The sequence below is a fragment of the Acanthochromis polyacanthus genome, chromosome 5 (genome assembly GCF_021347895.1).
Source record: "Acanthochromis polyacanthus isolate Apoly-LR-REF ecotype Palm Island chromosome 5, KAUST_Apoly_ChrSc, whole genome shotgun sequence".
NCBI lineage: Eukaryota > Metazoa > Chordata > Actinopteri > Pomacentridae > Acanthochromis > Acanthochromis polyacanthus.
This window is the reverse complement of record NC_067117.1, coordinates 6,241,616-6,251,922: the sequence shown is the minus strand read 5'-3', so window position 1 is coordinate 6,251,922 and position 10,307 is coordinate 6,241,616. Positions and strand designations below refer to the sequence as shown.

Here is a 10,307-nt window from a genome sequence, read left to right as displayed (position 1 = left end):
TGATTCACCTTCTATTCATCAGTGCCATGTGAAATGGCTTCATCATGGAAATGTTTTAACATGACTTCAAAATAGTTAACTCTATTAGAGTACCAAGCTATTAGAAATAGTTTTAAAACACTCATATATTTGAATGCATTTGTTTGTAGTGGATCGCCTTTTAAGTTATCATTGTTATTGTATGTGTATATTTTTGGTAAATGATAACTATTTTCACAAGTTGTTTATATTATAAATTCATGTTAGTCACATGTTCTGGCCCGCTTAAACAATATGTATACATCGTAGCAATAATAATGATGCTTATCCACTTTTGTATTTCAGTTTTAACCTACTGCTAGTGCTACATGAAACAAATTCAACTTGGAGCCTTTTGTCAAGTGTATTGATTGGAGATGGAGTGTATCTGCCCGTCAGTTCATGCAAGGTGTGTGAGGACAGGACAGTAAGAAGATGCAATGAAAATTACAGCAAATGTCACAGTGAGTCAACACTGACTGCTACCAGACACAGGATACAAAAGAAAGGCTTTCTACCATGTTGGACAAAAAAATCATCAGGGTCTAAGTCATTACAGATAAGGTCTTGTGCCTCATATTCATCTTCATCCAGACGGTCACATGGCTCCTCCGTCAGTGCAGCCACAGCCTGCTGTTCTTGCCATTGCTACTCTACATTTGATGTGTGCCTCTGCTTCACATCTTCCATCTGATGTTATCCATGAACCGAGATATTTGAAATGATGAACCTGCTTCAGTATTTCTTGGTCTAATTGCCACTGTCACCTTGGGGCTTGCTCTGGTGGTCAGACATCTGGGGTCTGTAAAGCGTCTTGAGACAATTTGACTGTAATTGGCGCAATATAAATAAAACTGAATTGAATTAATTCTACATTGCAGGTTGGGATGACATTTTTCTTGGAAATTACCATTACTTCTGTTTTCTTTTTGGTTTTTTTGGTTTCTTTGTGTATCAAGATGGAAGTCAAAAGAGTTGAGATATCTGCTCTCCTTTGTGCTGAACATCAGCCGGATGACCGTCCACAGAGTTGCGGAGAGGCTAAAGAATGGTGAAGATCTTTCAGGTCTTCACCATTCTTGAAAGATCACTGAAAGATCTTCACCATTCTTCAGCCTCTCCGCGACTCTGTGGACGGTCATCTGGCTGATGTTCAGCTGCTTGGCTCTGTCAGACTTGTTGTGGCCAGCATGAAGGAGAGCAGATATCTCAACTCTTTTGACTTCCATCTTGATGCAACTTCACCGGAGAAAAAAATTGTATTAAGGACACCTGCCTATAAGGTAGAACTTTCAGTTTATTTAATGGAATTTTTCACTCCGACATGTAAACGTCTCTAAAGATCATGAAACCGTGTAACAGAACTTTTGCAAAGCCCGGTATGTTATTGATGTTATAACCTCACATGGTTACTCCCAGTACACCTTGTATTTTCCTCATGATGTTTTCACTGTACACGGAGAACACGTCAAGTGACAGCACACATCCCTGTCTGAGTCCTTGTGTTATTGGTTATTCTTCACCAAATGCATTGTTTAATTTCACTGCTGCACTTTGTTGCCAATGCAGATCTTTTTAATCATTTATAAATCCTTTCCATCTGTGTTGATGTCCTTTAGCATCTGGATTATTGCTTGATGTTTTACTGTGTTGAAAGCTTTGATGTAATCGATGAAACACATTTATAAGTCTTGTTGTACTTCTATTGACCGTTCCATAACAGTCCTTAAAATGTATATTGCGTTTGACGTACCTTTGCCCTCTACAAATCCGTATTGCTCTTCACTAATCTCTGGTTTAATTTCATTTCGTATTTTGAGCATTATGATTCTTAATAATAATTTTGTGAGGTGGTTCTTGAGGCTGATTGTTCTGAACTGTCCAAATTTTGTTGTTCCTGATTTCTTTAGGATTGGGATGAACACTGACTTCACAAGGTCTTTTGGGAGTTTACCGCTGTTGTACATCATATTTAGAAGAGTTGTTAACTTCTCTATTCCAAAATCCTCAAGAGCCTTGTGCATTTCCACTGGTATATTCCATTCTGCATGTTCTTCATACCATGTTCCACTTCTGCTTTCAGTATTGGTGGTCCATCGTTATTACTGTGGACATGGAAAGTGCTGTCCCATTCTCTGTCTTCATATAGTTCTCTTATGTATTCTGACCATCTTCTCATTACTGAAGTGGTCTTCCGTTGCCTTCTTCAGCTGCGGTGTCCATACTGGACTTGTAACTCTGGCCATTGATCTATGGATTCCTCTGCCCAGCGTTGTGATTATACAACCACATATTCGCTTTAAACTGAATCTGCATGTACAATCATCCATCCATCTGCAAGTCATGGTTTCACGTAACCCTGGTCGGGAGGCTAAACAGGTGCTACACCTTGCCCAAGGGTGACCTGTAGGCCATCAGACAGAAGGAGCGCCTTCCACGTCCTTTTGCTGTATTAGTGCAGAGCAGTTATACAGCACCGACACCAAAAGGCCACAGTCTTAGCTCATGCTGAAGCCCAGGCTGCTAACGCAGAGGCAGCATTTGCTGAAAGGGAAATAGAAATCAAAATGGAACCATAGACTGTATATAAAGATGGACGTAGCATCTGGCTCCAAAAATAAAGCCCACCCGGAAGTATCAAAAACTTGCAATATCACGCCGTCCGCTAGGGTTGGCTCCAAAAAGCTTTTGCTCCATAGACCCCAATTCATCACCGGAAAAAATCAAATTTGATAGACTGAATTTCTACAGCTCAGGATTTTTTCCTGTTAGTTTTCATGGTCAAAATGAGAGATCAAGTGGCCGATCTTAAAATAAATCAATACTGAATTTTAAATAAATCGTTACATTTGGTTGAGCCAGGGGGCGTGGCTATACTTGATAGACAGTCTTGTCTGGAATGATTGACAGATCCTTTTATTCCAAAAGCAGCAACAGAAGCCTCTGCGGTAAAATGTGGGCTGGATGAGAGTTATCAACTCTCAGTCTGGCCCGACCATTGACTGATCCTGCCCCTAGTTGCTCTCCGGTCCAGCCTGTTTGATGACGCTTTTTACGTCACTGGCTCCAAAAAATCCAAAATGACGACCAAGAAGTAGCAAAATCCGGGCTTCATTTTCTCGGTGTTGAAACCAGCGGGTGGCATCAGGGTTAGTTCACGCCTGAATGGAACAAGCACACTTAGAAGAAGCATTTTTCAAGGTTGAATAGGCACATCTAGAGGTATCACTGAATACTCTTCAGCTAGAGAAATAAGCTGCAGCTGTGCGAGCTAAGGCTGAAGTTTTAGAGTCAGCCATGGAAGAGAAAATGAGGACCTCAGCTCCAAAATTGATCTCCACACCCATGATCCAACACAGCGCACAAAAGGATATCTGGAGGACCAGGCAATGTATGCTATCAATCAGTCAACACCTGCATTAGAGGGAACCACTGCTGACACTGTTGGTCAACCTACCACTGTTGTACAGCATGCACCAAAAGCTCCTGTTCAGTATCACATTCAGGATAGCAAACCCAGTCTTGACCGTCAACTTAAGGAGAGTATGCAATGTGTTGGAAGTCAGGTCGGACATACTTTAAGTCACGCTTTACAGGTAGCATCATTCTTGAATGCCATAAGATGTTTCAACCTTACAGACACTGAAGAGATGGACCTCTTAGTGAAGTGGCTAGGCACCAAATCAGCTGCACAGGTGAAAAGGATAAGAACTGTGCATATCCATTATCCAGAAAGAGGGTTCAAAATGGTGTAGTTAAGACAGCAGGCAGACGAGCGCATGACTTCAAGTAGAGTCCATGTACGGGCAGGTTATTCTCTTTCGACCAACACTGATTGAGTGTAATGCCATTCTGAATAATCACTCTGAAATTCCCATACCAAAAGCAGTACTGCATCACGCACATCTGAAACCTTTGACGCAAAAGATCCCAGAGCTCGACCCTCCAGCTCTAATCATCTCTGCCCCCTCCCCGTCCCTCCGGTTGTGCGTTTCTGGCCAGTGTTGGCATTATAGTATATTGTGCAGACATACAGGACAGAAACTGAAACTAAAGTATCGATATCATTACACTGGTATCATTCAATATCAATACCAACGCCAGTATCGATATTATCAATATTTGGATCGATCCACCCACCTCTACTCCTCAGTATGCCACATGTTGGTCGCATTCTTATTGTTTTTGATACGGCTGATTTAATTGTGGTAGAGCGAGAGAGTCGGTAAGAGCGAAGTCCGTGTTTGTTGTGCTGAGTGGTGAATAAAGCCTGCAGAGAACTGCCCTGTCATGCTGGGGATGTTTAGCATGAAAGACGGCAAACAATATGAGCACAAAAATGCAAGATAATTGAAACCTGTCTGACCCACAGCCCTGGAGATGACTGAGTTGACCAATATTTAACAGTTACAATATGTTTGCTACTTTGCAGATTTTTGCCGATCACAGGGGTCACGTAAACCTGTTGTGAGCTCTGACGGACTATACGTCAGTAGGCGGATGTACGTAGCGGATAAAAACAGGAAGTAAAGCGGACTGAGAGGTAACGCTGTTCACGTGTTGTAAAAAATAAAGTCAAGCTAAGGGCTAGCCGCTGTCTCCTCATTGAAATATATAAATCTCAAGGAAGGTTAAGACACTTCACATGGTGTCAGAAGAAACTGGAAGGGCACGCCGAGTCGAGAACGTAGTCCCGCTGGAGGGAACCACACAGAATGGCGAAGTTTTCCGCGCCGGAGCAGTTTAACTTCGCTAAACCGGAGGAATGGCCCAATTGGAAACAACGCTTCTCCAGGTACCGGATAGCTATGAAGCTTAGCAAAGAGCCACCCGACGTCCAGGTCAGCGCTTTGATTTATTCCATGGGCCCGGAGGCTGAACAAGTGTAAAATCGTTTGCCTTGGCGGCTGACGAGGAGGAGGATTTTGACGACGTGCTGGGACTGTTTGATGAGCACTTTGTGCCGAAGAGGAACGTGATTTTCGAGAGAGCACGTTTTCACTCACGTACACAAGACGCGAGTGAGTCTGTTGAACATTACATAAGACACCTGTATGAACTCGCAGCTCACTGTGACTTTAAAGAGAAGGAGGAGGAAATAAGAGACAGACTTGTCATAGGAATTAAAGACAAAGATCTCTCACTAAAGCTACAAATGACCAGCGACCTCACTCTGAAAAAGGCAGTCGACATGGCCAGACACTCAGAGCTAGTTAAGCAGCAGAACTGTGAGGCTGGAGCAACAGGGCACGTTGATGAAGTCAAATCAAAATCCTACAGAAACAAGTGGAAAAACACACGGCAAGAGGCAACAGGGGAACAAAAACAAAATGAAAGATGACACTGTGGCAGATGTGGGCGTAGGCACGCAAGAGACAAATGCCCAGCTAAGGACAGAGAATGTAATAAATGCCACAAAATTGGCCACTTTGCTAACAAATGCAAAACCAGAATGATACAAGAAGTGACTGAAGAAGTTGACAGTTTGTTCTTGGGCTCAGTAGAGGAAACTACACCTGAGAATGAGGTTACAGTGGATGAAGTAATCACAGATACAGAACCAGCATGGTGCACCACTCTGGTGATATGTCAAACAGCTGTCAATTTTAAGATTGACTCTGGTGCTGACACAACTATAATAAATGAGGCTACGTTCGACCGTCTCCGTGTTAAGCCAAAACTTAGCCCGGTTACCTCTAAACTGGACAGTCCAGGAGGAACAGTGGCTTGGCTGGGGCAATTCCTCGCCAGGACAAAGGTGCAAAAAGGGGGAAAATCAACAGACTGTTACTTCAGGATAATAGTGGCAAAGTCTACATGTGATAACCGACTGAGCAGATCTGTTGGTGTTCGCCTAGGCCTGATACAACACATTGGAGAAGTCAGTGTGTTTGGTGAGTTAGGACTGCTTAAGGGTGATCCTATAAAGATAGCCCTAAAAGAAAACGTCAAGCCATACAGTGTTGCAGCACCGCGCCGTATACCCATTCCGCTGCTGCCCAAAGTAGAAGAGGAGTTAAAACGCATGGAGGAGAATGGCATAATCGAGCGCGTAACAGAGCCTACAGAATGGGTAGCACCTATGGTCCCTGTGATTAAGCCAAACGGGAAAGTAAGGATATGTGTTGGTCTCACGAAACTCAATGAGAACGTGAAACGTGAGAAGTTTATCCTGCCGACCACCAAGAGCATTTTCCATAAACTGGCTGGAAGCAAGGTGTATACAACACTGGATGCAGCCAGTGGATTTTGGCAAATGGCCCTGGACGAGGAAAGTTCAAGGCTAACCACTTTCATAACACCAAAAGGGCGCTACTGTTTTAAACGACTCCCATTTGGGATAACATCAGCACCAGAGATATTTCAAAGAAGGATGCAAGAGCTACTGCAGGATCACGAGGGGACTGTTGTTTATATGGATGACATACTCGTGTTTGGAGCCACTGAGGAAGAGCACGACAGTCGCCTGAAAAGGGTGCTGGAGACCATTCGAGCATCTGGCCTAAAACTCAACCGCCAAAAATGTAAGTTCAGGCAGACTTCTCTTCACTTCCTAGGCCAGGTTATCAGTCAGGAGGGTGTAACCCCAAGCCCAGAAAGGGTGTCGGCCATCACTGCTCTGGAGACACCTAAAAATGTGAGCGAGTTGAAAAGAGTACTTGGTATGATAAATTATGTTGGCAGACATATACCAAACTTGTCTGAAATCCTTCATCCCCTTAACGAGCTGTTGAAGAACACAGTAGCTTGGGTGTGGGAGACACAGCAAGAAGCAGCCTTCAGGAAGGTAAAAACACTGATCTCCTCTGCCCCTATACTTCAGTACTTTGACCCTACACTGCCCACTGTAGTAGGTGCTGACGCATTCAGTTATGGACGAGGTGGAGTGCTGCTGCAGAACCACGGAGGCAAACTCAAACCAGTAGCCTACTGCTCTCGTACACTCAATGATGCAGAAAAGAAGTATGCACAGATTGAAAAAGAATGCCTTGCAAGTGTCTGGGCTTCGGAAAAGTTTTATATATATCTGTGCGGTCTGGAAAGCTACAAACTACTTACGGACCACAAACCACTGGTGACACTCATCAACAACAGAGACCTTGACAAAACCCCACTGCGGTGCCAGCGACTTTTGATCCGCTTAATGAAATTTAACCCTGTCGCTGAGTACATCCCTGGCAAGAACTTAATAGTTCCTGATGTGCTGTCGAGGCACCCAGAGTCAAAGATGGACGACTCGAAACTGTGTGAAGATGTCCAGGCTTATGTGGACGCCATCGAGGTGCAAGAGAGGCCTAAAACAGTCCTGGAGCGTATAAAGACTGAGACAGAGAAGGATGAGACACTGCAGAAGGTCAGAAAATACATTCAGTCCGGTTGGCCACGATACAAACAAAATGTGGTCAGACCAGCACTAGACTATTTTATGGAGAGGAGTAGTTTTAGTGAACATAATGGACTGGTGAAAAGGGGAAACCAAATAGTTATCCCACAAACAATGAGAACTGAGATGTTGGAGAGGTTCCACGATGGGCACCAAGGCCTAAACAAATCCAGAGAGAGATACAAAGATGCCATCTGGTGGCCAAAAATCAGCCATGCAGTAAAAGAAAAAGTCTCTTCATGCCCACACTTTAATGAGCACAAACCAAGCCAAAGCCGGGAACCGCTCATCACAATGCCTTTACCAAAACTCCCATGGCAGAGGCTCGCTGCAGATCTTTGTGAGTTTAAAGGAAAACATTTCCTGGTTGTAATAGACTATTATTCAAGATGACTTGAAGTATTGTGTCTTACCCAGACCACAATTGAAGCGGTTATAAGTAAACTGATGAGTATATTCACACGGTTCGGGATACCAGAGGAGCTGATTACGGATAACGGCCCACAGTTCACCTCTCAACAGTTCCAAGTCTTCACGTCCAAGTATGATATTCAACATACTACATCAAGCCCACACTATCCCCAAAGCAACGGGATGGCGGAGCGAGCTGTCAGGACAGCTAAGAGCATCCTAAGGCAACCAGACCCTCACCTTGCACTCCTGACCTACAGAGACACAGCCACAGAGCCGACAAGACACTACAATCCCCAAGCTCCACCATCAGCTAAGACCGGGATGGCCTAATCTGTCTACAGTCAGGAGGACAGATGCCAAAGCTAAGCAGGGCTATGAATACACCTACAACAGGAGACACTCTGCCAAGCCGCTTCCTGCCATAAGTGTTGGTGACCGAGTGCAACTGAAAACAGACTCGGAGAAGACATGGAGAGGTACCGGGGTGATCAAGGCTTCGTGTTCTACTCCGCGTTCATTCGTGGTGAAAACACCACTAGGAGACACCACCAGACAAAACCGGAGACACCTGCAGGTCATCAACCAGGAAAAGGAAGACACTCCGACACAGTTACCGGGGGTCTCCACTCCACAGGGTAGCACGGCACCTACCACTTGTCCAAATAGAAGTGACTCTGAGACTGAAAGCATAACACCATCTTCACCCGGGGTTGTGAGAACACGGGTTTGACGTACTGTCAAACCTGCCGTTAAACTGACTTATTAGTCAGAAGAAATGTGTTAATATGTTTACAGACCAGTTATGTTAAAAGTAAAAGAGAAAGGTCTGTTGCAGAATGGTTGTTTATATTTAGTTGTTCACTTGCACTATAGTAAATAAGAGTAAGCCAGCTCAGTAAGTTTGAAAAGAATAACACTGATAAACAGAATAAGAGATATTACGTTTATTTGATACGTGGATTTCTTAAAAGCTATTGTCTAGGCGTTTCATAGCTACAGTTGTTTTGTTTAATACTGTTTGGGACTCCAAACTAAAAGGGGGAGATGTCACGTAAACCTGTTGTGAGCTCTGACGGACTATACGTCAGTAGGCGAATGTACGTCGCGGATAAAAACAGGAAGTAAAGCGGACTGAGAGGGAACGCTGTTCACGTGTTATAAAAAATAAAGTCAAGCTAAGGGCTAGCCACTGTCTCCTCATTGAAATATATAAATCTCAAGGAAGGTTATGACACTTCACAGTTACGTTCCAGACCCACCTGCGATAGATGAAGAACCACTGTTTATATTTTTATGTATATATGCACATGTATAAGTGCGTGTGTGTGTGTGTGTGTGTTTTAACTGTAATTTTCTTTCCACAGTTTACTGTTGTACAGATTTTCCCCATGTCGTTAAAGTACATATTATAGCTAGTAAGAGCAAAAATATGAGTTTATACTGTATGTTAGCTTTGAAAAAGAAAAAGAAAACAGGCAGACAGAACTGCAAATAATCTGCACCAAAATATTATAGTTTTGTAAATGGTAGTTTGCTCTTTTGTAACATATGACACCACTTTTATTGCATTTAAATCCGCGTTTAAAAATACAATCTTTTTTTACACGTATTTGTGGTTGTTTGAAATCACAGACAAAAATATTATACTAAGTTTTAATTACCATGTTGACTGTAAAACCTTTTTTTATCATTTTTTATTTTTCAAGTTTGAAAATAGAACCAAGCTTCACATCTTATTGTCAGCTGGAAAACAAAACAAAACAAAACAAAAAGCATATTTCCAGAAATGACATGTTTTTGCATCATGGAGAAATTATATACTGGAGATTAAGAGTTCTATAACTATCTTTGAAACAGACTAGAGACATGCAGTTTTGTTCATTAACTGTCTTTACTGCAGGACAACAACAGGATCTTGCACTAACACAATATTTTATACATGACTCTGCCTTGTTGATATGGTAACTCCTGGGGCCAGGAGGTGTTGTGAAGCACTTTGTCACCTCCTACAATTCATCATGCAGTGCTGAAGCAAATTCATCAAATGTTACCTCAATATGTTTAAATTTCTATGCGTCTGCCTTTTGTTAAGTTCTGTGTTTCTAAGTAAGAAACTGCAATTTTCACCAGTGGATTAGTTACACAATGGGCCTGACATTTGCCACCTGTGGCTGTGAGAATGGTGAAAACATCTCTGCAACATCTCAGCATTTCTCAATGCCTTTGTCAGTCTTTTACACCCTGATCTGATCTTCTTTTACTGTGGAACCTCAGCTGAGCTTGGCAGCAGTTAGACATGCACCTGTTGTCTGTACCAAACTTTACCACAGTTTGCATTAGAGTGCGATAAAAAGTGTGTCTTAAAATCTGTATCAAAGTGTTCAATTGAACATTTTTATTTCAGTTTGAGGGCACAATTTAATTAAATTTGTATTTGTAAATTAATTTTTTTGCAGGTAGGATAGTTTGATCTGTAAAGCAGAAGAACTAC

At 42.7% G+C, this 10,307-nt stretch overlaps 2 protein-coding genes across 4 annotated transcripts in view; both read right to left on the bottom strand.

The window, feature by feature from the left end:
• LOC110945230 (elastase-1-like) overlaps positions 1-10,307 on the bottom strand; it is a 51,455-nt gene that overhangs the window by 20,808 nt on the left and 20,340 nt on the right. The gene's annotated exons all lie outside the window — the stretch shown is intronic.
• LOC110947793 (elastase-1-like) overlaps positions 1-10,307 on the bottom strand; it is a 34,443-nt gene that overhangs the window by 20,808 nt on the left and 3,328 nt on the right. The window lies entirely within an intron of this gene.